This window comes from Ascaphus truei, chromosome 3, assembly GCF_040206685.1.
Source record: "Ascaphus truei isolate aAscTru1 chromosome 3, aAscTru1.hap1, whole genome shotgun sequence".
NCBI lineage: Eukaryota > Metazoa > Chordata > Amphibia > Anura > Ascaphidae > Ascaphus > Ascaphus truei.
The window spans coordinates 378,999,885-379,026,978 of record NC_134485.1 but is presented as its reverse complement, the minus strand read 5'-3'; the positions used below and the strand labels follow the sequence as shown (position 1 = coordinate 379,026,978).

The following is a 27,094-nucleotide window of genomic DNA, read 5'->3' as shown; positions in this document are numbered from 1 at the left end:
TACGTCCTTCATTTTTCTGTAGCAAGCATTGCACACCTTTTATATTAAATCTAATATTTAATAAATGCCTGACCTCTAATTGAACCTAGCTTTTGAAGAGAGAGTGATCACATCTTCAGACATATTTTGCTAATGTGTTTGTTTTAATTACATATTTTTGTAGAATAAGGGGGACCAAGGGCTCCTGAGGTGTGAGCCCCTAAATTAATCCTGGTGGTCGCAGCATAATTGGGGCGTCGTGTGATGGTTTTGGGGTGAGTGCTAATTTTTTGGTGTGAAACTGGAGAATTGGTTGCACCCACACCCACACCCACACCCACACACACACCTCCTAGCAGCAAATTATATAAACACCGTGACTTTCTATTAAATAGGCAACTGAAATAACACAGTAGTATTATTAAAAAGCTTAATTTCGCTTACCTGTAAAGAACGGTCGTTGTAGATTGTTTATGAGAACCAACGAGTTAATGCAGGTAGACATTGGCTAAGTATTTCCATATTCATCCACCACTCACAACCTTAACACGTTCCTACAAATATAAAATAGAAATAACTGTCAAATAAAAAATATAAAAATGAATTGTAGGTTTTAAATATTCCAAAATCAACAAAACATTAAATGCATGAGTTGCATAATCAATTACTTCAATACACCAAATACCATGTCCATTTATGCTTGTGAAAAAAACAGAGATTACTTAGGCATAAATGCAATATTAATATGCAATAAAATGTTTGAATTTCTATAGCGTTCATAGCAGCCTAAATGTTTTATATATATTGGAGTATGAAATAGACAGCATATGACTTAAAAATAAGCACACACAATTTTCTTATAAACATCACATTTTATATTAACTTGATATATTTATTTTCCACAGTTACATCAGTATTGTTTAATATTGATATTGTATATGTATTTATCATTTTATTTTTTCATATATTGTATTTTGTACTGTATACATATTGTTATTATTGTTTAATTGATAGAATGTACATTTAATGGTTAACTGTTAGTGTTCAAAAAAAAAGATTGACAGAAATTATAGTTCAGAAGAGAAATCAATGTATTAGTATGAAAATATTTTGAAAATGCTGTGTAGAATTAAACTATATCCATTTCAAACTTTGCTCTCTCTAGATGCAGAGAATGTAATGTGAAGTTGCACAAGGGTATATACACACACACACACACACACACACACACACACACACACACACACACACACACAAATATATATGGATGTAGCCAGGTCCCCTCTACGTGCCTGCTGCCCCGCGACCCCTCCCTCGTTTTCTCCGCTGCCGCGGGTCACTCGATGGATCCGACGGCACTTCTGGAGGGTGGGGGCCAGTGCAGGGAGCGCTTGGCGTTCCAGCGGTCCCCGGCGGCTCCCGAGCAGGGCGCCGCCATCTTACTGTAGATCGCGCATGCGCAGTGAGTCCCGACGGCCCGGCAGAGTTGCGCATGTGAGAGAATAGCGTGAGGCGAGCCCGCGAAACCCTAGCCTACCAGGGAAGGCTTTTGGAAGGGACTACAAGTCCCATGAGCCTCAGCAGCGCCCCACGTGATGCCAGGGAGCCAATAGGGCTGAAGGATTGCCCTGGAGCCATAACTAGATACATTTCGCACGCTGAGCAACGGCAGTTGGAGCTGGAAGCAAGAAGGGGAAGGGTGTAGTGAGCAGGTGGCTCCTACACCAGGTAAGGTTCCCCAGGTCCCAGACAGGCCCAAATCCCCGCCAGGTTAGTGGGTAATTAATAAGGGACGGCCCCAGGTTAGGGACCCTGCCCTTAGGTTCGTGTATGTGTGCGTCTTGTCAGTGTCACGGCTGTCAGTGCTGTGAGTGCTGACAAGAGGGCATCGTGTGTGTGCAGCACGTTCGCTGCAGGCACCAAGTAGGTTGCAGTGCGTTGCTGCAGGTGTTGAGTATTAGGTAGAAGTTAGTCAGAGGGGACCTGGGTGGTACGGGAGAGGTAGTGTGGGGTCCAGGAGGTCAGTGACCCACCTGCATAGGACAGGCACCCTGTAGGCCCCTATGAGTTTCCCCTGAAGACACTTAAGGTTGCTGTGCTGTAGGGACGGCCTACAGTAGCAGCGAGCATCACCTTAGTTCACCGAGTCAGTTAGGGACACAGCGGACGCTGCAGTTCCATCCAGCGGTTTGGGCTCAGACCTCCGCTGCAGAGGCTTTCCGCGTGGGATTGTCCTGGATGGTGGTTCCGGTGTTCTTCTCTCATCGGATCCTTTGTGAAGCCAGTTGCAGGCTGGTAATTCTTATCAACAAGTGCACCAACGATCCTATTAGCTTCACTAGTGACTGCGCAGTCACACATATCCTCTCTCTGTAAGAGTGCGGGACATTGTGTGGGGATTATTGGACACGGGGTGGGATCACCCGGTGTAGGTGGGAGCGTCCTGTGAGACGCCGTAGTCAGTGTCTCCTCTAGAGAGGGACACCTGTTGTTCTGGTGATGTTATATGTTTCCTATGCACAAGTAAAGGTATTGGTTATTATACATACGGTGTGCTGAGTATTTGTATGTGTCCTGCGAGGAACAATTCCCGCTCTGCCGGGAACCATCGCAGGTGGAGGCGCTGCACCGAGTACAGGGTTACTCCTAATATACTTGCCCCAGGTTCCCCGTGGCAGAAGCTCAGCCCTCCTGTGAGCCTAACAGGTAAAGCACCACACCCGGTAACAGTAGGTTCTCCGCACTCACACTATATCTGCGATTGGGTGGGGGAATAACCGTTACATGTATATATACAGGGCTCGAGAAAGTAGAGAAAAAGGCTCTCGCCCGGAAAAAAAAGTCACTCGCCAAGAACCCCACCCCCCCGTTCAAAAAGTACTTTTAAGGAATTAGGTGCTTGCGCCGGTTTGAAGGTCTGTCCGCACTGGTCACAGATGTAGTTCCTCTCCTCTAATGGGGAGGGGGGGGGGGGAAGAATCAAAATTTGTCCCCTCTCATCCCCCTCACTCACCTGTGCCGCGCTCATGCTTGAGCGGTGACGTCACCAACTCTACAAGCATGAGCATTCGGGTGTCCAGCAACTGTTTTTGTCAGTGTGAGTGGGGGGGAGGGGAGAAACGACAGAGCATCGGCTCCGATGTTCAATGGCCCTGGCTTGTATTTCAGCGTGAACTGATACAGGGTAGCAGGACTATTCAGATCCATGTGAGCAGCAGGAGAAAAGCCGGGTAGGAGCACGCCCCTGCGGTCCGACCCGAAATTCTTCAGTGACTTTACTGAAGACTTTTATCTCCTGCTACTCACATGGTTATGAATACATTCATGCTGCTGCTGCCGCCGCTCGCCTTTAGCCATCAAACGCATCCTGCTGACCAAGTGATAGTCTTAATATATATATATATATATATATAAATACACACACACACACACACACACACACACACACACACACACACTACTGTAGCTCGAGCAAGGATCATGTTGGTCCGAAACGTACGTTGCTCTGGTTTCCTGATGTTTCATTAAACTACAATTGTCTATTTGAGAGTGCTGCGGACCCTTTTTTTGCTGTGTATTGGACTGGTTGGTGTTCCCTGTCCTTCTGCGTGCCTCTATCTGTTAAGTATATATTTTTTCTGTCTTATTTTTTTCATATAGTCTTAAGTTTGAGTGCACCCGCCATTTCTCATTTTTATATATATATATATATATATATATATGTGGATGACACTAAATTGTGTATGGTAGTAGAATCAGAGCAGGATGTAATGCCGCTCCAGAAAGGCTTGGAGACTGGAAACTTGGGCAGGTAATGGCAGATGAGGTTTAATATAGATGTGTAAGGTTATGCATTTGGGAAACAAGAATAAACAGGCAAATTAAATGGGGATAAATTAGAAGAAACATTAGAGAAGGATTTAGGAGTGCTTGTAGACAGCAAGCTTATTAATGGGGCCCAAAATCAAGCAGTAGCTGCAAAGGCAAACAAGATCTTATCTTGCATTAAACTGGCAATGGATGGAAGGGAAGTAAACATAATTATGCCCCTTTATGAAGCATTGGTAGGACCACACCTTGAATATGGAGTACAATTTTGGGCACCACTCCTTAGAAAATACATTATGGAACTAGAGAGAGTGCAGAGAAGAGACACTAAATTAATAAAGGGGACTGACAATCTAACTTATGAGGAGAGGCTAGCTAAATTAGATGTATTTACATTAGAAAAGAGGCGTCCAAGAGGGGATATGATAACTATATACAAATATTTTCTAGGACAGTATGAGGAGCTTTCAAAAGAACTATTCATCCCATGGGTAGTGCAAAGGACTCTGGGTCATCCCTTAAGGTTGGAGGAAAGGAGATTTCACCAGCAACAAAGGAAAGGGTTCTTTACAGTAAGGGCAGTTACAATGTGAAATTCATTACCCATCGAGACTGTGATGGCAGATACAATATATTTGTTAAAAACAAGGTTGGACATCTTTTTAGAAAAGAAAGGTATACAGGGATATACCAAATTAGTAAACATGGGAAGGCTAGGTTGAACACACACACATTTGACAGCGGGAGGGGAGTTATATTTTTGGGGGGCAGGGCAGAGGGGGGGCGCAGCCAGAGTGCCTTATTTTGGGGGCGAGTGACTTTTTTTTAATAAATTTGTTGAGCTATATATATATATATATATATATTTTATATATATATCTGTTTTGGCTACTAATCTGCCCTCCCTGATACACAGGCCCTGGTAACAGTACAGGCAGGTCAGGACCAATCCAGGGGTTTCCCCACCAGCAGCAGCTCCCTTGAGTGACAGGGGAGGAGGTGAGCTAAGGCCTGTGTTCTGCCCAATAAGGGGCTCAGACCTTGGACCTTCCCCCTCGGTACTTAAAGGGCTGCACACCAAATTGTTTCAGTTGTCTATACCCTTTGAGAGACTGGTCTCACGCAGAGGTGTTCAGAGCTCTGGCATCGTCTGTCCCCTCCCCTTGGGGGAGTGGGGTGAGTACCATACCCTTTACTCTATCAGGGAGTAAGGGAAGCGTTAGGACCGGACTTGGTGTCCATGGCTGGGGGTGTGAATCCAGGGACCATCTGGGAGGTTGGAGGCCTAAGTTACCAGTGCATGCAGTACTGTATGCTGAGAGAATATCAAATATACTTCTGCCTGGGCGTGCATTCTGTCTGGGGAAGTAGTGCGAGTTCTCCTGCAGGTATTGCCTTCACATTCCTGGAGCCGGCAAGAGATGGAAACGCTGACACCAAATGAGATAAAGACCAGTCATCTACCTCAGAATCCTGTCCTGATGTCCCCACTACCATCGGCGGACACCTCTGTATCCTGTAAGCCAGCAGGTATTACATATACATGAGGCATGGCCTTCTAAATTACGGGGTCTTTAATACACTAAACTTTATCATTGATCTGAAGATTCTAGAATATGAACTTCATAACAGCTTAATAACATGGACTTTCATTGAAAACTTTCTTAAACACGGGAATGTGTGAAACTATTAAAGTTGTTTGGCATAAATGTCCAACTGTTGAACTCATGTTATGAAGTTCAATTTCCTCAAATTGGTGATCCACCATTGGCTCTGTGAGTGGCAGGTGCCCAAATTAAGTCTGTTGGAGTTGTGGGATTGCACACTCCGAGAATGAACAAAAATGGATCGTCTTTACTGTATTTGTAATTTGGTTAAAAGCGTGATGTATACTATAAGTCCCAGCATTTAATGGCTTAGAATGCTGAAATTTTGTCTTTATAACATATTATGGTGAGTGCCTGTGTTTATTCATTCAAATGCCAATATCTCAACTCTGATATGTGATTCTTAACTTCTGCTATAACTCAGAGGCTTTGATACCCCTCAGCTTGATCACCAATCAGAGATATTGGAAGTACCACTTAATAATCAAGCTGAAGAACAGAACTTTTAAGGTTATTTCTGTTTAAATGGCAAAATCATCGAAAGTGCAGAAGGCATAATTGCTGGCACTAAAGTGATATTTAAATGAATGTCATAAAGCATTCAACTACAGATGTAAAACACACTGTGAACCCATTATAATGGATGTCAATGTATGTGACATATTGTTTTATAATAGGCCAGTGATTTTCAACCGGGGTTCCGCAAGCACCCCTCAAGGGTTTTGCGGCCGCCAGGGGGGCTAAAGGCCCGGTGGCACCCCACAAAGCAGTGACCCAGCGGCTCCTGAGCTCAGCAGCAGCCGCACGGTCACTGCTATCTTTCCTCTCTCTGCTGCGGTCAGTGCTGGAAGTCGTCTCAACTTCCAGCTGACAGGAGGGAGAGGAATGATCGGGTAAGAGCGTGCGCTCTCAGCAGGGGGTGTGTGTTTAAGTGGGAGAGTGTGTGTGTAAGTAAGGCTTAGTCCCCGAGGGTGCTGAGCGGGCGGTGCTTGGCGCGGTTACTTGCACATATATATATCCAAGTTCAGGCTCACACGATGCGCGGGCACACACGCTCGGTGCTTTTGTAAATAACATTTTTAAACTTTCCCCCTTGCTCCTCCCCCCGCGCAAGTTGCAGGACACCCAGCGCTCATGCTCTAAGCATGAGCGCGCTCAGCACCAGCGGGGACTCAGCCTAAGAGGGGGAGTATGTGTGTGTATGTGCAAGTGTGATGGGGAATGTGTGAGGCGGGAGAGACACGAGTGACGGGGGTGAGACAGGGGCCACAGTGGGGGGGCGAGAGACGGGGTTCCCCAGAATTTCACAATTGAATTCTGGGGTTCCCAAACCAAAAAAAGGTTGAAAACTACTGCTCTAGGCAGTAGGTATGTTGGTGAAAGCAGGAAAATTGTTTAGCGAAAGAACATAAAAAATGGATCAACATAAAAACCCTTAAAACAAGCATATATAAGTTTATATGTCTGATTTCCTGCAATCAAGCTCATTTGTTGTCATAATAAAAAGTATATATATATATATATATATATATAAAAAAAAAATATATATATATATATATATATATCAAGCTTTTGAAACATTGAACAGTTGTGGGATGTGTGTGGATGGGTCTGTGGAAATATAGATTTAAAAATAAAGTGTGATTTTCTTAAAAACAAAAACAACTTTAGGATTGTGCAAATTATTGTATTAAAAAAATTGCTGCTGCGTGGTTTCTAAAAGCAGATCACCCCCTCCCCCCCAATTATTTTTCTTATGATCTGAACGAGGGATGATCTTAGAGCCTTTCAGTGGCACCCAGACCTCCAAGGACATGTTTACGACCCATATTTTTGTCTTGTGTGTCTGCTTTTGACCCCCCCCCCCCCTCCAAAAAAACAAATATATAGTCATGGGCAGCCACTAATAGAAAGCACTGTATTATTATAGCCTTTAGGATTTTTGTCCAGTGGTGGACATACAAATATCTGGTTCCCAGAAGTCAGGGGATTGCAGATGAGCTACTAGCAAAAGCAGTAGGTGTTGCATATTCCATGATCATTATTAGGCTGGTGTATCATGCTATGTACAGTCAGGCTTGTCAGTCTGTAGCTGCAAAGATATTAAAAGAATGTGGTAGAATTAGTGCTACATGACTAAACACATTTACTTTATTGCATCGCCACAATTTGGTACAGTGGTACAGTACCTTTAAAACAGAAAAGCAAACTTTGAAGGAACACTGCATACAGCTTCAATACACAGCGAGAACAAACAGGAAAGAGGAATTTTAAAAAGGCATTCATTACCCAGACTCATTTAAACACAGTACAGTACTGTATACAATTCGGTGCGCCTCTCAATGCCATATAAGTGCAAAACACACCCAGTGTACGTGACAAAGTCGAAAACTCAATTAAGATTACAAATAAGTAAATGATAGTGATAATTAGTTATGATAATACTAGTGCATATATTAATGTGATGATACATGTGAATAAATGAATACAATCACATTTTCATTTGAATGTGCATAAAATAATACACTGATACTGCTGCTCAAACCCTCCTAGAACCGTTTATGTAGTTCTTCTTTCAGATATTTCTTTAACGCAGGGGAGTAGTGTACATCACACCAAAAACAAGAAATAAAAACACTAAATGGTGTAATACAATCTTCAATTGGAAGAGAATTGTTGTACAGTAGGTCAGTAGTTACTACTACTCACATTTTCCTTAATAATAAATGCAAAATCCAAACTGTGGCAACTTCTATGGAGATGATCTGGTAGTCAGCAAGATGCCAGCCATTCTCTTAAGCATAATAAAACATAGGTAAGAGTTTCAGGAGTTCGCAGCGGTGTTCGGATCTCCTCACCGTCTTACGTGACCACGGTGTCCCGGATGTGTAGGAGGACATGGATGATTAGACAGTGAGGAAAAAAATGCTGCTGTCTACCAGACAACACATTTCACCACGAAGGCTTCCTCAGGAGTCAATGCTCGGCTTCTACCAATACCCTAATATATATATATATATATATATATATATATATATATATATATATATATATATATATATATACACACACACACACATACACACACACCTCATAACTTAAGTGATTGTTTTCAATTAAAATGATGTGGGTAGTTGTGTATTAACCTATCATAATAGCAGTGTATTCCGTGAATCACAGGCAAATCAAGTTAAGAGTAACTGTTTGGCATATCTACATAACTGGTAAAACCCACAATCATATACAAATGCATAAACCTACTGCTGGCATAACAATATGCACATAACCTTACAATCACCCGTTTAGAGCTTGGGAGATATACTGTACTCTATGGATATGACCAATAAACTTTGCATTTGTATATGATTGAGGATTTTGCCGGTTATGTACAGATATGCATGTCCCAAACAGTTACTGTTCACTTAAATTTGCCTGGGATTCATAGAATACAGTGCTATTATGATAGGTTAATACACAACCACAAAGATAATTTTTATTGATATCACATCAGTTAGATTGGGTATGTAGCAGAAAAATGGGACAACACACAAAAAGTTTTGTCTGAAATGGCTGTTATGTTGGTTGTATATGAATAAAGAACTTTTTCACCAGTCAGGATAATGTATACATTTCTTCTTTTGTGAGAACATCTCTTGATATTGAATTGGTGGTGCAATGCAACACACAGAGTGATGTCTCAATTGGGCAAGAAAATAGGGCTATGGGACTAGAGATACTTCCCCCAAATTGAGGGGTTGTTTGAGGGGTTGTACTGTGATGTTCCGTATCCCTATCCCCAAAAGCCTTAATCTTGTTCCCACCATGGAAATGCAATAAACGGTCTAGTTTGTCTTGAATAACCATTTGAACATATAAACTGTTTGAGTACTCACAAGATCCTTGCTGAGAAGAGATCCATTGGTGTGCTCCTGCAATGAAAGCAAAAAAACAGAGAATGGTGGTGCACAGCAAAATGCCAGACCCAGGGCTGGAGTGCAGGCAAAAGCTAATAACTTACTTTATTGACACATGATTAAATACAAAAGAGGGTAAATACAGTAACACGTTTTGTGCCTTGTTCGGTGCTTTGACAAAGCGCCAGATAAGATGTGATAAGATGTGAAATGCGTTAGAGTATTTACCCTCTTTTGTATTCAATCATGTGCCAATAAAGTAAGTTATAAGCTTTTGCCTGCACTCCAGCCCTGGGTCGGTCATTCTGCTGTGCATCCCCATTCTTCTACTACAGTATAAGGGGTATATATATATATATATATATATTAGGGTGCTGGTAGAAGCCAAGCATTGACTCTTGGGAAGCCTTTGTGGTGAAACACAGTGAGTCTGTGAAACGGAGAGACAGAGTGGTGCTTTTTCATCACCGACCGATCATCCGGGACCTTCTACACATCTGGAACACCAAGCAGTCACGTGAGACGCCGACGCCTGTGTGCAGACCAGTTTGGAGGCGGTGCGATACAAACACAGCTGCAAATTCCAGAAACACTTACCTGTTTTATTATGCTTAAGAGAATGGCTAGCATCTTGGTGACTACCAGATCATCTCCATAGAAGTTGACACCATTTGGATTTTGCATTTAATAAGGATTTGATAAGTAGTTTTTGTACTGACCTACAACAATACCCTTCCAATTGAAGATTGTATTACATTATTTTGTGCCTTTATTCATTTTGGTTTGATACCGCACTCCCCTACGGTGAAGAAAATTATCCAGACTTAATCAGCTAAAACATGTAATTGCAAAAGCTTCCTTTTGGTCCTTAAGTGCAGGCTGCAGTGTAGTAACAGATGTCCACAGGACTTGTGTTTGACAAAGTAAAAATGCTATATATTAGATTACAACACCAGTATTATGGTGTCCAATATTGATACGAACACCACAGGTTCTTCATGTTTGCAAATGAGAATAAATTACAACTCGAAAAACTAAAGGATTGCAAGGCATTGACATTTTGAAGTGTAGATAATTATCCAAAGCTTGAGTTTTGAGTTATTGAGATTAGGAAACCAGGGTCTGCTAAAGCAAAACAATTGTGGTTGTGATACAGTATGTGGGTATCTAATTTGCTACCCAGGAAGAAGAGATTAGAAGCCCTGGAACACGAGGGGTAATCGGGATGCTAAAATACTGCAAGAAGTCTAGTTGTAATGGTGTTGATTTTTAAACGAAGTGCTGTGATTTATTTTATTATTCTTGTCACATTCTCACAACACAGGCAATGCTTCACACAAGGTCTGTAAGGAGAATAAGGTTTGTTCTGTCCTGTTTCAGATAGCCTAGGCGTATAATGGGTTAACTTTTTGTTTCTTACTAAAATGTCTACGAAGGCTTAAATTAAATTGCGCTTGCTGTGAACAGATGCGGCAGACTGGGAGTGTGCTCGGCTCTGCGTGCAGGACAAACGTGATCACAGAAATAGAACTACCAAGCATATATAGTGAGGTGGGGGTCCCTGGTTGGCATCGTGCGGTATCCGGATTGCTGTAAGATACTAAATATACCCGAAGCCAAGTGACCAATAAATTGTATTTGACCAACAACTGGTGTTGGTATTATTCATGTGTGTATTTCGGGGATGAGATCGACAGTCCATTTTGCATAAGTATTTTCCCTGTCAGTGAAATAAGTATTTCCTGTCAGAACAGAGTCCTATTCCCCAGCTGTAAGAGGAAGAATTACAAATAGAACATATAATATTTGTCACATAGATTCCACAGAACACTGTTTACTCGTGATTAAGAGTATGCAGTGGCATCCTCACTCAAACGTTACGATTAACAAACTGCTAGTTGAAGATCCCAGTGTTCCCAGAACTCAAGACCATATGCTGTGCAGTTTGTAGAACTTGCATATGTAAATTGGGCAAAAAATATGGAGAATGAAAAAAGTAATGTACATAATACTGATGAAAGTGTTTCATAAATACGCTGGAAGTTCATTTGCAGTGAATACTGTATTTTGGTAAAAATAGGTTATAGGATTGCACATTTGCTTTCGTCATGTACATAATTTTGCACAGCCACAGATGCAGCGGCCTTTATTTTAACAAATCACGTGGTGTATACCTCGAAATTCCCATGTCATGGCGTGGGATTTCTTCCAACCGTACCGCCTTAAGAGGCGAGTGCATAAAATGGCATCTTAGTGTTCTGGCTTTTAAACACCTGAAATTGACACAGTAGCACAGTACTGCACACATTACAATTCATTCATTGCATTTAATTGCACACAATCCATGAAATTCAAACAAAGCAACCGCGATAAATACGTGTGCCTGGGGCGATTGGCCGCGTGGAGTACAGCAGTGCACACAAAAATGGCGCCGTGATTTGTTAAAATAATGTCCGCTGCATCTGTAGCACAAAGTTTCTGAAGAATAAGCCATGTAATTTACTACCGTATGAGAACTTAACAGCTTGGTAGAGGTGGGCATAGTAACTTCAGCACATATTTGAATGCATAAATGGACTAAACACCACACCAAAGCATGCCTTGGGCACAGCAGCCATTTACCATTCAAGTTTCGGTTGTCCAAAGCACTTTAGAAAACTCCCCAGAATTCTATGTTAATCACTTCAGCACTGGACGGCCTGCAATGCAGAAATGCACAAAAGAAAATGATGGATTTATTTTTAGAGGCTAGGTATGATAGCATTTTGAGATTGTGTTCATGAAGGTAGTAATTAGTACGACTTCTTTCACCTCTACAGTTCTACCACAATGGATTAATTTTTACGCTTCTCTATTCATAGCATAATTGTCTTGTTGAAAGGCATTATACAGTCATGCAGAACATCATTAGCTCTCGAATACTTTGGAACACTGTTGTTCTACCCTTAATACTTAATGATATCATATGGTGTGTAGTTATTTGTCAAATAGTTGAGTTACCTGTGTTTGTAATCAGAAGTAACCTTTTAATTATGGACCTTAGTTGTTATCGGTAGAATTAAATATGTGTAACCTTAGTTAAATCACATCAACATTTAGTATTTTGTCATTTTTAAACAGGAGTACAGTCTATCTAAACTATTCTTTTATCTTAAGTGGCATCAGCAGCGATCCCATGACCAGAAGTGACTGAGCTCTGGCAGCTCTGGCACCGTAAAGGTTAAGTCAGTTTCGAACACATATTATAAGTCTGCAGAGAACAGCAGATTTTGACATATAAAAAGCACCGACCACAACATCACAGCATTTAATCTATATAACAGTAAAGGACAGGCATTTATTGAATCCCATGATTAAACTTGGGTGTTGTGAAATTGCAGCAGCTATGACGGACAGATCACAATGACAGTGGTAATATCACCCAAACTTGATCCATTTAGAAGGTATGTGACCTTCACCCAAAGAAACCTAAACCAGTTATGGACTAAATAATTTAAGAAATAATAATCTACACAGCAGAATACAGATTGTCAGATTTAGGACTAGAGTTTTTGCACATGGACAGTCAGAAATTATATCTTTTTCCAATAGTGGAATCTAATTGGGATTATCACCAGCTATTGTTTATTCCGTAAAATGTTATTGTAAAAGTTATTCTATATGTTAATGCAGCACTACCTTACAGTGCTTTAGAACAAACATACAATGGAACAATACAAAGCGCTTACCTTCTAAGTGGTACATTGTTCATGACACAAATACAAGTAGGTCTAGAAACCAGCACTTTAGAGAAACATTACAGGGTCAACTAGTGTTTAATAAGAGGATGTTTACAATTGTACAGCATTAAAATGCTATTCTTAAATGAACAGTCACATCAAGTTCACCCCAAAACTGGAACAATCTACCGGAGACTCTCACAGCCACCGGTCTTAGTTCTTTCAAAACTAAAGCTGCCTCACATTTTTATCTGGTCTGTAACTGTTACATATGCATATAACATAAATTATCTCTTACTGTGCATGCAATGTCTTGTATATAATGTATACCCTGTTCACTTATGTACTGTAACTGTATCTGTAACCATGTATTATTTGTCAACTTAACTCAATGCCCAGGACATACTTGAAAAGGAGAGGTAACTCTCAATGTATTACTTCCTAATAACTTTATTTAATTATAAAATGTTTTAACTATTGGACGTGGCATGGTTAAAGCAGCAATACTACATTCCCCCTTATTTTTTTACATTTGTATATGTACAGCATGGGCCAATGTATCATTCTACATTCTTACCTAAGCTGGTAATCGTTTGGTGCTCCTGTTATAAATCTGTAAAAATCCTGATTGTGTGACTAACATAATGGCTGCTTCAGTGAGTGTAACTCAGCACCATCTACAATGTATCCTTATATTGCTAAAGTAAAACATTATCTATTGTTACAGTTTACAGCTCAAACTGCTGGGAAGTTTGGGAACAAATTATTACAAATAGGAAAGTGTTGTAAAGCTTGGGTAGTGGGCTAAAAACGGCTATAGAAATCAAAGGATGCTTTGAAAACGCTTTAAAAATGGCATTAAGAGTTGAATTTTAAAATGTACTATCCAATACTACATAACTGTTTTTTTTTTTTTAAATTGACGTTTTGCTGCTTTAACAGGTTACTTGTATATGACTCAAAGGAAAGAAAAGATCAGTCTCAGTGCTTCAGAGGCAGCATAGGATACATCATATATGAGACTACATCCACGAGTCTGAAAATGCATGTGTTTATAATGAAGATATGCAGAGTTCCTTCTTAGATGGCTCGGAGTCAAAATATAATGTATTTTAATAAAAGCGGATCTAAAATGTCTGATTGGCGAGTGTGTGCTCAAGATATTAAAAGCTAAATAGTAAAATCGAGAAAGGTTGGTACCTGTAGTCGCCAACAAGTCAATAACCTCAGATATCCTATCTTTGACCCCCGAGTAACCCGCATTTTATAGCAACATGCATAAACCTTCAAAACAGAAAATCTTGTATGAAAAATGGCTCCCAGTCTGTAAAGGGTAGTCACAGTACTCACGAAACTTCGCCGATTGAAGCTCCGATGGTGTGCTCCCTGCAGTGTGGTTTGGCAGACAAAAATAGAAAGAAAACATGGTGGTGCACAGCCGAAGTCTCGAATGCAGGATGTTTAATGAAAATCTGTTTATTTAGCACATTGTCGCGGTCGGCGTAGCCGGCCTTCCTTAATAAAGGTGGAGCCCGGCTGGCTGCCCCTGAAACCATATGGTATGGGCTGAGAGTGTCAGCTCCTGGGTTTAATATTGTACCTTACTGTGTTGCCTGTAATTTTTGTTCTCCTTTTATATTGTCCCCACATAGGGTTATAAACTAGGAACTGTGTATGTGGGGTTAACTGTGTAAACCCAGTGGGCTAGTTAATGCGTTATCTGTGTATTCCCTTTGCCTCATGGGCCTGCAACTGCCTGTGTCAGCTTGTAAGTGGATTGCCTTGTATGGGTGGCCTCTTATTAGAAATAGCTGCAGGGCAGGGACGTCTGGAACATGAGGGGAAAGGGGGGGAATATTTTAACCTGTCTTGCCTGCCAGCAAGGTATTCTTAGCTGGTGTCTTAGAGAAGAGAAGGTTTTAGAACCCCACATGATAGGTGCAGATGGGGGAATGCAAGCTTGTGTCTAAATATTGGTTCTCTGTGTTTTAAAACTGCAATGCATTTGGTTTGTCCTGTGATTTAAACCCAGGTTGGTGACAAAAGGCAGTCTGAATTAGCATGTGAATTACATGTGGATTAGCATTTCCATGCCCCAGCTCAGATAGGGATTCCAAGCCCATATCTCCCCAATTTATGTCCCTTATAAGTATAAGGTTCCCCAAAGTATATTCTGTAAGGAAGTGTACTTTATATTGTGTTTTAATGTTTACTACTGTATAAGGTTCTATATAGAAAGCACAGGCATATGGAAGATGCTAGCTAGTTTGCATAGATTCCATAGTTCAGAGAGGGGGGGGGGGGAAACCATTTGGTGACCAGGATATTCAGATTAGGATGTCTGTTTTAGGTAGACACAGAGGAGCCAGGGAAAAAAACAGCCCCGGATGTCAAAACTGATAAGCAAGGTTTCTATTGGCAAGTTTTGAATTTATCCCTCCTATCAGGGAATGCGTAATTTCAATCCCTGCTTTAATTGGCTATTACACTCCTCAATGATTTAGATAGGAATACAGCCTATATAAGAGCGTGCAGTAAAAGCAGCTCTCTCTCTCTTTTTCCTGTTGGAAATCTGAAGACAAGCAGCTGCTGGCAAGCCTCTCTCCATTTGCTTCTGTGAAAGAGCTATTCACACATGGAAGCATGGGGAGGCCTAGCCAGCAGGCTGGATTTCGGTCCAGAAGCCCAGAACCAAGGTCCTATCAAGGTAAGCCTTTGCTGAATAGGCGCCTTGCAACTAGGAAAGGGTAGATCTCTTCCCCAGACCCCAGTAAGTGTGTATATTGTCTGTTTCTTGTATTTCTGTGTGTTTCCGAGGTCTTATCCAAATAAACCGCAATTTATTTTACTGTCTGTTTTGCCTTGTGACTGATCCCTTAAATATAAATATGTATTTGGCCTGCGCTCCCGTCACACACATGTCAAACAATAAAAAATGGAGCTAGAAGGCAAGGATATTTCTAATGTGTTTTGCTCCTGCTTTGGCGCTTTGTCCTGCATTCTAGCCCTTCATCTTTTTCTGCTTTGCACTGCCATTTTTTCTTTCAATTTTTGTCTACTTGTATGACCGATAACCCCCTCCCCTCGAACTAAAATCCATTGGAACCAAATGCTTTAGATTTGACATTCCTTAGGCAATAATTCTTTTCTTTGTTTGTACAGTAAATATGTAATCATTACCAGATTAAACAGAAATCTGAAATGTTAACAAATTGTTAAAACATTTTTAAAGTCTAATGAAATCTTTCTACGAAAGCAGAATACATTGAGTCGTTGATTTTTTTGCCAGTATGTGGGGCTGGCCCTCTAAATCCGAACCCCTGTACTTTTATTTTTTTTAATGTTATCCCCTAATAGATTCCAGGATCCCACAGATCTCAACTGTGATACTCCCAGGGCCAAAAGGACCCCACAGTTGCCAATACATTTGATTTTTAATCTCCTGAATAAGTAATACTGGACAGTAGAACAATATGGCCGCTACAATCCTGCAGGTCATAAAAAGTATTTCTATTGGTTAGCTATGTCCCTACTTGTAGTTTTTGCCCCAAACTGCCAAGAATATAAAATGTGTTTTACAGGGGAACCGTGGCGATCAGTGGTGGAGGCATCTCAGTTGAGATCAACCAAGAGGGGGGGGGGGGGGGTGTGAGTGTGTGTATATATAATCTGTACCGTGTAAGCCAAGCTTAATGATCAAAAACAAATAGACAATACCGTTCTGTGGCTAACGAAATTATTTTATTTGTGCGAGTTTTCGAGATAAACTGATCTGTTCTTCCGGCGGTGTTACAATGGACATTCCCTTACTCCTCACCCTGTCTAACCGGAAAATCTCATCTTTCCTTCCCTTCCCCTCCCGGTCTATCCGGATTATATTATTTCAATCTCAAATTTCATTAATTAATCTCTCTCATTCTTTGTTTTTATGCTCACCGCATCTTGTTAATCCACACTGTACGAGGACTCTGGGAAGTCTCTCTTTCTCGGTCGAGAAGCAGCAAAGACTTGGGGACAGTATTTTTCTGTATTTATTCTTTTATATTATCCTTTTCTGGTTTGATCTCCTATTTGAAGGAATCACTATTCATCCAATTAGACTCAGGAGCGCCCCAGTCCTCCCCCTTATCAACACTGCCAGAAGAACTGATCAGTGTATCTCGAAAGCTCGCACAAATAAAAGCATGTAGTTAGCCACAGAATGGTATTGTCTATACGTTTTTGTATATATATATATAGATAGAAACTATAAAAATACTAAGTGCGCAAATTAAAACAATTAAACAAAAATAGTAACAGTTGCTGCCTGAATATTAAGCTATACACAATATATATATATATATATGTTACTTTTTCAACTTTTAACAAAAAATTATTATTTCCATGTCCCTTTCATCAACATAGGAAAATGATTGCATTATTAATAAGTAGTTTCGCCCAAATATCACCTCTTGAAAAGGAGTTCGAGGTTACCCAATTTAAAGCAGCTTCAAGTAGTTTCCATTTGGGATAATGTTTCAGTTACATACAATTAGCATTCTTCCAGTGCCTGCAAATGACACCACATATTCTGAGGCAGTAGCAGTAGACAATGACTATTTAGTGACAAGGACTAATATGTTGCACCCTTATTATTGGTTTAGATGATCAACATTATAAACATGTTAGGTAGACTTACCGTTTACACAAACTTTAATGTACACATCTATTTTTTGTTTATGAAGAAAAAAATTGAAATGGGTATTAGAATACTAGTAGAAATCCCAAATAAAAATAAATACAAACTAACACCCCCTCCCCCCGAAAAAAGAAAAACAATTGCAACCTCAATTTATAATGATATTGCAGTTGTGAAATCTGGGACTTTGTTTCTACCACCGACATTTGTATTAATAAATGAACAAGAGGAAGATGGTAATTTGCTTCTTGTCAGTCACTAGTGTTCGACTTCCACTAGGTCAATATAATATCACAAACTACTGTATACAAAAAAGTATTTCAAATGAAAGTTGTATATGAAAGAACCATCACAAAATATAAAACCAAAACTAATTATCCACCAAACCAAAGACTATTAAGTTAGTGTGTACAAACTTCAGTTTGTTTTTTTTACCATTACTGCCACATTAGGGGAGATTACTCTATGTGTCCCTTTCGACATTTGAAAGCAAAATTCTCAAACGTGAATAAAAACGCACAATGGAATATGTGCATCAAGGAAATGCACAAGATGATTAAAAGTCCTTCACTTACCCACATTACAATTCTCCACAAAAAACTCTTGTAATATACGGCAGTCAGTTTAGCATTATATTTCCTAGAACCATCAGCTACAGGAAAAAGACAGTTAATGCAAGAGGCAAAGGCATGTCAACAGAAATCAGACTTTTTGGTTATAATCCATCAATGACCCTTTCTAGTTTATGGAAGTATTCACTATGTAAAATTAAATGCTGTATACATAAACAGTGATAAGTGTAAATAGGTATGAGACAGTGGATTAATTCAGACAGGACATCATTAAACAGTACACTCTTCCCATAAATATGTAACCAAATTGGCAGTAGATATATTATCGTCTTTAGTCAGGCACAAGGTCTACATGTTTCCTGTAGGCAGGATACACCCATTTAAAAATATAGCCTTAATAGGTTTCAAAATGCTTATGAGTTAGTGAAAATTAAATTTACAATGAATCCTTTCATCACACTATTTTTGTCACCCCATGTTGCAGAATGTTTGCCAGATTTGATGCTAGCACTGTAAGTCACATCAATAGAATCATTTTAAGATTGATATTTTAGGCAGTAGATTCTCCTGTGTTTGACCTGTGATTAATAATTTTCTAGTCATTTTTCAGTAAATTGTTCGCCAAACATTAAAATATGTAATTTCTTGTAAATTCGAATAAAGTGAAGAAAATGCATCTTGGTGTTTTTTTTCCTTACACGTCACCTACGTACACTATATTTTAAGTACATTACAATACAAATACAATTGAAAAAATGTAACCTAAAATATTTAATAAATATGGAGAAATACAAAACGGTATGTTTCTTCATGACACCGCACCACCGTTGTAGAGGTGAAACATTTTTTTTTTTTTTTATATAGGTCTAGTAAAGATTTTTTTTTGAAGGATTCATTATACACACCTAATCTTCAGAACTTTTCATATCAAAATACTTTCCTTTTTAATTACAGATTTCTGTCAAAAAGAACCTTTAAATCGCCTTTTCCACAGTACTCAAAGAATGTAGTTAATGACTTTTACCTCTACTACGATAAAATGGTCATTTTACAGAAGATACTTCAGAGGTCTACAGCATCACGATTATTCATGTCCATTCTTGTGGCTAAATTTACACAACATTAGCTTTGCCACATTTAGAATAGGAAATTAATATGAAATTAACATAACCTAATAAAGCGATACTTAAAACTTCAGTTAAGTAAAACGGCTTATTGCATTTAGTGGATTACCCCCAATCTATGGATTTAGGTTTTAGAAAATATCCTTTCAGGGGAAAATTGAGCAGCAAATAATAAAATTGTAATCATAATATTTCCCACATATCCAAGGAGATTTGGGGGTGAGAGGTGGTGTCATTCCTCCAGCTCAAAAAGATTAAAATATATAATTTCTCTCGACTCTAATGGGAAGTTACCCTCATGAGAACCAGCAAAATGAGAATATTTCAATGCTCATGTAGCTGCATTAGGGACAGCAGTCAAAGGGAAATTCACAAAATGATCACGTCGACCAAGGGCTAACACCTCCACAATTGTAATGTACTGTAAATCGAACCATAAAATTGATACGGTTCCTTATGTAACCAATAGGTTTGACAGTATCCAAACAATAGGTCAGTCTTGGGTCCGATGATGGGAAGCACTTAAGGCATTAAAATATTTACAATGGTAGATCTTCCCGGGTGGCAGCTCTCTGATATGCAATATGATTTATGACACTTTACCAATTGCTGTATCCGGTCTGATCTGGAACAGCCCAAATCTGTCACTTTCTTGCTGTTACAGTGTAACAGAATAAACTGGACAGGTCTAACATTTTAATCCATTCCAGCATCGTAAATCAGTGTAAAAAATAACTTGCTCTTCCCTCCCTCTTTGTATTGCATCTGTATTGCACACTTAGATTTTGAGGCTCTTAAAATGGGGTTGTCTACCTTTAAGTAGTTATGACCTCATTCACTAAATATGGGTGCATGGTATCACATTAAATCATTCACTAAATTGACATATTGGTGCTGTGCCCCACATGACTAGGCCTAACACTTGAAAGGCATGGCTGGGCCTTCCTGCCGATTAATTTGCACTAATTTGCAGGCTCAACTGCTACATCCTTCCTCTTTCCCTCCATTAATCCATATACGGCGAGTTGTGGTGATAGCACTCAATGAGGGTGTCATATGGCTGTTCACCTTCAGACCATCCAAATTCAGAGGAGTCATGCAGCTCATCACACATGCAGAATCCTCCCCCATGGAAGTAAAAGGAGGTGCACCGGTAGGAGGAAGCAACGACAGATAGGGCAGAGAAAAAGAAATGGAGAAACACAAATTGAGGGTGCATGGTGAGAGGACATGGGATTGGGCAGGAGGAGAATATTGGTATTGCAAACCATTACACTCAAAAAAGGCAAGTATAACTTATATAGGTCATTAACAAAAACACAAACACACAAGGTTAGAAATTTGTCCATATTTTTTTCCCTTGAATGAGAAAGAAAAAAACTATTGTTTGATTATTCACTGCATTAAGAGGTATTTGTACACTTACCTCAGAAAAAGTTTGTAAACATAATTTAATTTGGTTGCATAAACAAAATGTATCATCTTTAAAAGCATATTTGACTTTCATTTCTTTGCATATTAGGTTTTCCTTATCAACAGGAATCCTGAAAAGTAAAATGCATGTCAATCAAGTATTTCCTCTACCTGTTACCCGTTAAGGAAGCAAATCTAAAAAGGGACACTGCAAGGCCTTATTTATGGATGCGACACAAAACGCAAGAGCAAAATAAAGTTAAACCTTACAAGAGGTTTGTTATGATTTTTTACGACACTTTTCCAAAATGGTTTTGTGGCAATACTTTGCGGAACCTTTCAATAAAAATGTTACCCTTTGTTACTGGTTTTGAGAACGATAAGACTGGAAAGTACAGGATTCCCAACAAAACCTCATTTTATTTTACTTTGCGTGACTAAACCTTTGTAGGTATCCAATGATATTTTATTACATGCTCAGAAAGTGGTATTTTTTTAATAGTATCAAGTACAAGCCTCTCAATACCTTAGACTTGTTCAGGTATAAGTCCCTATTCTACATTCAAATAATGGGTTACATTCTCCTTTCAAAATGTTATGACAAGCTGTGCCAGGAACAGTTTAACAGCTGCGCATTTTATCTTCATCAAGGTTTGAATATGTATTTCTTGAAAAACCTCGGCAAGTAATGAATACTTCAGTCTTCTGCAGTAACACGAAAAAATAGTACAGATGCGTGCCTTAAAACCATTTCTAAAAATGATAGCTAGTTTAGTTACGTATAACCCAGGTGTTCAGAAGCATCACATACCATGAAAATACAGAAATAAAGCAGTGTCCTTTTATTTACAAGTAACATTAGCCAAAGTAAATTATTCTGCAGAATTTCACTGAATTTTTACATGTACAAGTAACATGACATTCTTTTGGCTAAAACCATTTAGTTTAAGCTCAAAACAATCAACCTTTCAATGCTTTGAAAAAGGACAGAACCAACGTAAATCAGTGACAGATGATACTTCAACAAAAATTAATCTGGATGACTCATTTTAATTTGCACACAAATTTCAGTTTAAAGTGTAGTAACAATTACAATTACACACAGGCTAAAGTTTATCAAACACTAAAGGACGAAACATCATATTCTAATATTTTCTCATCCGCTCTAGAGAAATATGGCGTTTAAAGAAATGTTACCTCAGCAACAAGTAGGTATTTGTAAGGGGGGAGGATGCATGTAAAGGGGCCAAAACAAAAAAAGGTTTTACCACACCCATTCTAGTGAAGGTGCCATTCAAGTAAACCATGTCCCTTGTAATACAGTCTCTATAAAAACAATATAAATATAAAAAAATGAAAAGAAATCTTGGCATAGAATTTATGTTTTGCATTGTTACTAAATTATTGCGCCACTTGGCTGAAGTACTGTAAATGCACTGCGACACGTCGTATTTGATATAGGATATTCTATTTCTTCGCTCTCTCCAAAATATTGCTAAAATCTTGTTGTATTCACAAGAACATGCATTTCAACTTTATTTACTTCAACATAGAAATGGTTACATTTCAAATAAACTATTGAGGGGAGGGGGATGGGGGTCCCACTTTTGCAATATAAAAGAAAACATTACAAAGCACTGATATTAAAATTAGGGGGGAAAAAGTAATTATTTTGGATATATACATTGCTACTGGTTTTAGTTGAATATAAAATATGACATTCAGCCATATTTGTCCTTACCTGCAAGAGACATTGAGCTGCTCAGTTGCAGGACAACGGCTGTAAACTGTAGTACGCATTTCAAGCTATTAAAGCTGCAGTTCAGTCTTTTTTTTTTTTTAATTTATTTTTTTACTTCAATAGTTTTATGTGTGCAATCTCTAATTACCTAAAGAACGGTATAGCCGCAGGTCAATTCGTTCTCCATGTATTGATAGGTCGAAATTTGGTGACATAATTAGTGAAGGGATCTGATTATATTCTGCTTGTCTGTCAGTGGAAGCTCATGAATATTCATGAGCAATCCTGCACTGACGTGCTAGAGGGAGGGCAGGGCTGACAAAGGGGTGTGCCAGGGCTTGTGACAGGACATGAAGGGGCAGTGCCTTAGCAAATGGCTGTTAAAATAGAATACAAGAAAATTGGTCTTTAAAAGTTGTTTTTTTTTAAACAGAAAATGCTAAAAGTATTTTTTCTTACTACAGAACTGATTTATTAAAAAAAACACACATGCAGGATATTGACTGAACTGCATCTTTAAAGGATAATAATAGCATGTTCTTGTATAGCGCTGCTAATTTACGTAGTGCTTTAGAGAGACATTTTGCAGGCACAGGAGCTTACAATCTGTTTTTGGTGCCTGAGGCACAGGGAGATAAAGTGACTTGCCCAAGGTCACAAGGAGCCAACACCAGGAATTGAACCAGGTTCCACCTGCTTCAAACTCAGTGCCAGTCAGTCTTTACTCACTGAGCCGCTCCTTATCCCGATATACAATGGTCATAGATGATCCAGTTGAACTGTAGCAAAATAGTTTGCTCTTTTGGACAGTTACAATTGGTAGACAAACAATCACTTTAAAACATGTCTAGTATATTCCTCATTAAGACACTACGTTGAGTACGCACTGATGCATTATGCACCGTACTACTATTCCTTAACTTAATGCTTTGCTTTTCCAGGTAATGGAAAATTATACTTTAGACGAAGAAAACTGGGTATACGTTTATATTTGTTTCGATTTTTTCAAACGTACTTCTCACCAAACAACTCAGTATTAGAGCGTGTGTAGGAACTTAGGGAGGATACCCATCCCAGATCTACAATCCGGACCTACCCGGATGAATAGAAAATTACAATTCAACAGAGGTGTATTTTGGGATCAGAACACGTGAATTCTCTTCTACTCCAGTGTCCTCTCTGGGAAAGGACTTTTGACATATGGCAACGTACTGTATAGGGATTTCAGTTTATGTTTAATTCTCTTATTAAGAAACTGGTCTGCAATTATGTTCTTGTAATATTAGTCCCTAATCTAAGCACTGTTGAGATATATATATATATATATATAACACAAACAGGTAATAAGTGATGCTTTGGGCTCTAAATGAACGGTTTGCACGCTTTGCAAAGAATAAATTACATTTTTGGACACATTTTGCTACAATAGATGTGTGTGAAGTGTACAGTTCTTTCTTTAATAAATAGGGACCTTAGACCCTGGCTGACATTTTATTTGCATATTTCTTGGGTGGTGGCAGTGGGTATTATGGCAAATGAGTAAAGGGTAAATATGAACTCTTGAAAGTACCTTGCAAGTTGGCTAGAGTAGCTGTGTGTATTAATCCTGGTTGCATAAGTCACGAGCTCACAACTTTGCGGTTCGTGACAGTTCGTTAATTTGAAGGACCTTTGCCGAAGGGGAAAAGTGTTTCCGCTAGGTAGCTGTGTAACCCTTGTCCCATACGTAGGTCACGTGCTGTAACTGTGTACGTACTCATCTGTCATGTCACATACAGCACACCTGTTAGTACATGACCTGCACATGGGGCAAGGGTTAATACACAGCTATCCAGCTGACTCACTTTTCACCTTCCACAAACGGTCCCTCAAAATTAACTAACTCCCCTCAATCTGTCCCAATATACAATCAGTAACAGGATAAAAAAAATCCTGAGGGAAAAGAACAGGAGCACAGCTTGCCAAATAAACTGGCAGATACAGGAATCAAAGAAAAAAGTTTATTGAATGAAAAACAAGTACATGGGTAGTCCTGGCAGGTACTCTCCCATGTCCCAAGAGTACCTGCCAGGACTACCCATGTACTTGTTCTAAAGTCAATAAACTTTTTTCTTTGATTCCTGTTTCTATCAGTTTATTTGGCAAGCTGTGCTCCAGTTCTTTTCTCTCTGGATTTTTTAATCCAGTTGTATATGTGCATGGACGCACGCTGTGCTGAAGATCATCTGATATACCTTACACCTCGTGCGTCCTGCTATCAATGCATTGGGAACTACACAAGCTAAGCCGCGCGGTGCCCAGCTGATTTCCCGGTGTTCCAGTCACCACGACGTCACACACTCAGTGTTTAGGAGACGCAGACGGAACTTGAACCGGAGGGGCTGACAGACATCGGTCAGCCCATTGAAGAGGTTTTTAGCATCAACCGGGCTTCTCTTCATCAGCCGTGCTTACAGCTTGGAACTGTGTGGCTCACATCGCTTCGTTCCCTTCCTCCCCACTAGGATTTGCTAACGGGTAACTGTGAGTACAAAGTAGGCACGTTTTTGGTGCTATACAAGATTAGCCAGTTGCCTTGAATTTATTTATTGTCTTTATTACATATTGGTGGACGTGAGGAGGGGCTACATATTCATTTTATGGACATAAATCTTTTCTCAAAGGATCTTCCAAGTACCAAATTTACACACTCATATGTTTTCATTGAGCACCGATATTATTTAGGGCTGCATCAGCCCTGAGTACAAACTTCTACCATTAGTAACAGGCAGGACCATTGTTAGCACGTGACATATATGCAACACACAGCTACTCTAGCTAACTCACCCTTCTGTTGCACAAGGTACTTTCAATAAATACTTACCCTTTACTCTGTTTCAATAATACTCCCTCCACCCACAAAATATGCAAATAACATTTTTATCTGCCAGGGTCTAAGGAGAGAAGAAGCGTCTCAGTGGGTAAAGACACAGACTGACACTGAGTTTGAAGCAGGGGAACCTGGTTTAAATTCCCGGTGTCGCCTCCTTGTAACCTTGGGCAAGTCACTATCTCCCTGTGCCTCAGGCACCAAAAACATAGATTGTTAGCTCTAGGGGGCAGGGACTGTGTCTGCAAAATGTCTCTGTAAAGCACTACGTAAAACTAATAGCGCTATACAAGAACAAAAACAACAATTATTCTGACCAAATATATTTGCTTACCACAAGTTCTGTCAACATTTTTTGCTATTGTTGCATTGCTTTGTGAGCAAGAACTATTGGTCTGTTATATGTATAAGGATTAACAAGGTGTATCCATGGACACTAAATAAATTTAAGTGTAAGTGAATTCAGGGAGCGGTTATATTGCTTAGCAAAATAAAAACTAAATTATATACAAAAATTGAAGGGTTTTTGGAGAAGTATTTATTTCTAGTGCATAATGTACTTATTCTTATATAAGTCACTAGAAATTCTACCCACATTTATTTTCTTACATATTGTAACGTTTCTGAGAATAAAGTGTTTTTTTGTATTATTTGTTACTTTTTTTACCTCGCTAAAATTTAACGTATGAACATTTTTCAAAGCATTAAACAAAATAACTTAATAAAATATGCATGTAATTTGTATAAACATAAATAGGTAAGAATGTGCCTACTTGGAGGGTGTGTATGGTTTGCAGATAGTGATGAACATGTAACAGAACAAGCAAAAGTGACAGGGTGAGACTGGAAGGCGGTCCAAGTCCCTTTCCACACTCACTCAAACCTCATCACTACATTGCAGCATTTCCCAAATGGGGTTCCGTGGAGCAGTCCCAGGGGTTCCGCCTAAAGATGGGCCGCCCACACGCACTGTGACAGGTTTCCCCCTCAACCTTTCCCGAGCCCACGGTCATGGCTCTCCCCCTAAACCTAGAGTGAGTTATTGCATAGCACTCGCCGGAGCACACACAATTTGGGAATCACTAATAAAACCATGTGCAAAATATATAGTGTTGTGTATTTTAAGTGGAGTTGTGTAAAAAGGTTGAAGCTGTGCCACTTTCCAACAATAGTTTTGCGCCGTATTCGTGATCTTGCTGATGACATCCAGACAGAACTAATTTCTCGGCTGCGTCAATTTGATGGGTACCCACTGCAATTAGACGAGTCCACTGGTTTTTGTAAGATATGATTTTGACAAAGGGCTTGAATAAGACTTGCTGCTATGCAAAAGTTTACAAACTCATACCACTGGTGAGAACATCTTTAACAGTATCCATAATTTTATGAACGCACAGTATAAGTTGGGACAAATGTGTTGATGTGTGCAGTGATAGCGCCAAAGCAATGGTCGGAAAAGGGGCAGGCGCCGTGACACGATTATAAAACTGTAGCTAAAAACTGCACCAATAGTCACTGTGTTCTTCACAAAGATGCACTGGTAGCTAAAAATATTTCAAATCACACTTAAAACAGTGCTAGGCGAAGCGGTCCAGATTATTAATGTTATTCAATGTCGACCATTACAGTCACGATTATTGAAAATTATAT

General features: G+C 39.5%; 1 long non-coding RNA gene across 5 annotated transcripts in view; it reads right to left on the bottom strand.

Moving 5' to 3' along the window:
* The window catches only part of LOC142490261 (uncharacterized), a 30,888-nt gene extending 6,318 nt beyond the window's left edge, over window positions 1-24,570 (bottom strand). Inside the window, exons 1-5 of one of the 5 annotated variants that reach the window (XR_012800013.1) lie at window positions 18,301-24,570; window positions 17,726-17,752; window positions 14,248-14,331; window positions 11,951-12,027; window positions 424-533 (exon numbers count right to left, since the gene is read on the bottom strand). This is a non-coding gene — a long non-coding RNA (uncharacterized LOC142490261). Of the gene's footprint in view, window positions 1-423; window positions 534-11,950; window positions 12,028-14,247; window positions 14,332-17,725 lie in introns of all 5 variants that reach the window. The other 4 variants (XR_012800014.1, XR_012800011.1, XR_012800012.1 and 1 more) reach the window with 4 other exon arrangements.
* Window positions 24,571-27,094: the final 2,524 nt, after the last annotated feature.